This window comes from Vigna radiata, unplaced genomic scaffold (assembly GCF_000741045.1).
Source record: "Vigna radiata var. radiata cultivar VC1973A unplaced genomic scaffold, Vradiata_ver6 scaffold_108, whole genome shotgun sequence".
Classification (NCBI taxonomy): Eukaryota; Viridiplantae; Streptophyta; class Magnoliopsida; order Fabales; family Fabaceae; genus Vigna; species Vigna radiata.
This window is the reverse complement of record NW_014543429.1, coordinates 664,335-667,205: the sequence shown is the minus strand read 5'-3', so window position 1 is coordinate 667,205 and position 2,871 is coordinate 664,335.

Sequence of the window (2,871 nt, the reverse complement as noted above, 5' to 3'; positions counted from 1 at the left end):
ATTTATTGAGTTTTGCTTGATTCTAGGCTCATTCCAAGTAGTAAAGGGCGTAATTCGGTCCAAATTGACATATGAAAATAACTGTTTTTCAACCTTCATCAATAACCCCAAACTTAGAATTTTGCTTATCCTCAAGCAAAACAAAACAAAACACACAAAACAAAACTTGGCTTTATACTTTTTCATCTAATGCCTCAACAATCCCAAGGTACATGACAAAACTACTCAATTCAATATCCTCAGTGAAATCCAAAATAAGATGCATGCATGCTTTCAATCTAGAGATTGCACAACAGATGTTATACATTATGAATGACCAACCCACTAAGCAAAAATGCACTCATGAAAATTAACACTTTATATCAAGCAAGTGTTTCACTCAATCACTCAAGTGTTTAAGGTGACACTCCAACTCTCTATTGTTCACAAGTCACATGAAATAAAATTGCCATTCATCTCAAACAATCAACATCTTCACATGCAAATGTCATCAAAAGGACTTTTCAAGGCTTGTAATGAGGTTGGGCTAACAAGAAAAAATGGTTTTTCTAGAATGCAAAATCCTTGAGTCAAGAGAACTATCAAAATATTCAACAATTAAGCACAACTCTCTCACCAAAATTTCTCATTCCCAACTTCTGCCCCCCCCCCCTTTTTTTTTCTTTTTCATTGAGCTCATCTTCATGCTTTTCTTCTTTTCTTTTCTTTTTCTCATGAATTTTTCTCTTTTCACAACAATCGAGCTCAATGCCTTTTACTTGCTTTTTCAATTTTCTCCCGTACAACCCCAAAATTGAACCTTTTCAACACATACAATTAAGCTCATCCCAACTCAAGGTAAAGATTTACAAGACAAGGGTTCACATACTATTTAAGGCTAAGGTTCAAAAAGAGTAAAATATTTTCAAGAACTTTGGGTGAAAATTTGGCTAGAGAAGGGTTTTCAAAAATGGCCTTGATCATATGACATTCACATGCAATTCAATCGATCATCAAGATTAAGGCAATATCATCCATGTTTTCCTGTGAACAATGCATACATCAATAAAAACTCTGGAGCTCAAAATCTCACACACATGCTTTCTCACACAAAATTCATTCATACACCATTCTTAGCACCATAACCACAATCATAATTCATCACACATCTATTTCACAGAATATCAACATGCATCGCAACTCAATTCTCATCTACATCAAATAATCATCAAATAGCTCCATCATGCACATCAGTCAGTCAAACATTTTCAGAAAAAGTATTTAAGCCAAGAGTACACACCAAAATAAAAATTCAACCTATTCTAAGAATTTAAAATGCAAAAGTGTAAGAAGAAATCTAGGTTGCCTCCTAGTAGCGCTTGTTTAACGTCACGAGCCTAACCCAAACCTGTTTAACACTTGTCAGTAAGTGCAATACCTTCCAACACCCATCAGTAGGTGTGCCTTCCTGGAATCCTTAGTGGATTCAAAAATTTTAGCATCCCTCAGTAGATGTTAATCATTGCTGCCATCAGAAGTAGCGCATAACCCAAAAATAAAATAAAATAAAATAAAATAAAATAAAAATAAAATAAAATAAAATAAAATAAAGTAAAATAAAATAAAATAAAAGAAAATAAATTAAGATAAGATAAAATAAAATAAAATAAAATAAAAGAAAATCAAATAAAATAAAATCAAACACCCATCAGTAGGTGTTGATACTCCCCTTTCTTAATATTCTTTTCTTTTTCTTCTTTTTACTGAATTTCTTCATAAAGTTGAGAATACCAAGCACATGCTTCCATGTTTCAACCATAGGAACTTTAATCTCCAATTTCTTGAAGATCGCCAACTTGAACTTCTTTCCTTTCCTATGATTTTTCTTTTTATGAAGAAGAGGTTTTTCATGTGATCTTTTCTTCTTTCCTCTCTTCGTCTTTTTCTCAACCTTCTCCTTCCTTAACCTTCTCTTTTTCTTTTTCTTTTCTTTCTTTATTTTCACATTTTTTTTCTTTTGTTCTTTTCTTTCAACCACTGCTTTTCCTTTCTCATCCTTCTTCTCACTCTCATTCAACTTTTCTGTTTCTATCACCTCTATCTTTTTCGCAGCAACAACTTTTTCTGTTTTTGTTTCCTCTTCATACATCTCTAGCTCTTCTTCTTCTCTTTTTTCCTCCTTGACAACCTTATCATTTGTAAAGATAGTGGCTTGACATTCTTCTTTAGGGTTAACTTCAGTATTAACCCTAATGATGCCCAAAGACTTCAAAACATGAGAATGTTGTTCCTGCAATAAATGTTCTGTGATTTCCCCCAACGTTTCTTTGTGTACAGGAGATTGCTTTTGTTGTAAACGTTGTTGGGCTTCCCCCAACGTTTCTTTTGTCAATGAGAATAAGTTCTGCCGCAAGAATTGTTGGACTTCCCCCAACGTTTCTTTTGGTACAGAGAATAGTTCCCGCCACAAACGTTCTTTAGCTTCCCCCAATGTTTCTTTTTGCGAGGAGGACTGTTGCCCAAATTGGCTTTGATAAATGTTAGAATGAGGTTCCCACCAGTGGTTGAAGTCATTTTGGTGGAATTGAGTGCCCATATAATCAAATTCTTGATCAAACTGCATTCTGCAAAACTTAAGCACAAAACCTTAGAAAACATTTATTAGAACAAAAATAAAAATAAACATCAAATCAAGTCAAACTCAATTAATCCACACTACTAGAAAAATAAACCTCGAGTACCCGGCAACGGCGCCAAAAACTTGTTGACAAATCGGCAAGCGTACCAAATCGTACAAGTAATATAAATGGTAAGACCAAGTATCGTTTTCCCAAGAGACTCGAATGGCTTTCTCGTTCGCGTGAATTAAAATAATAAGACTTGAAAATAAAA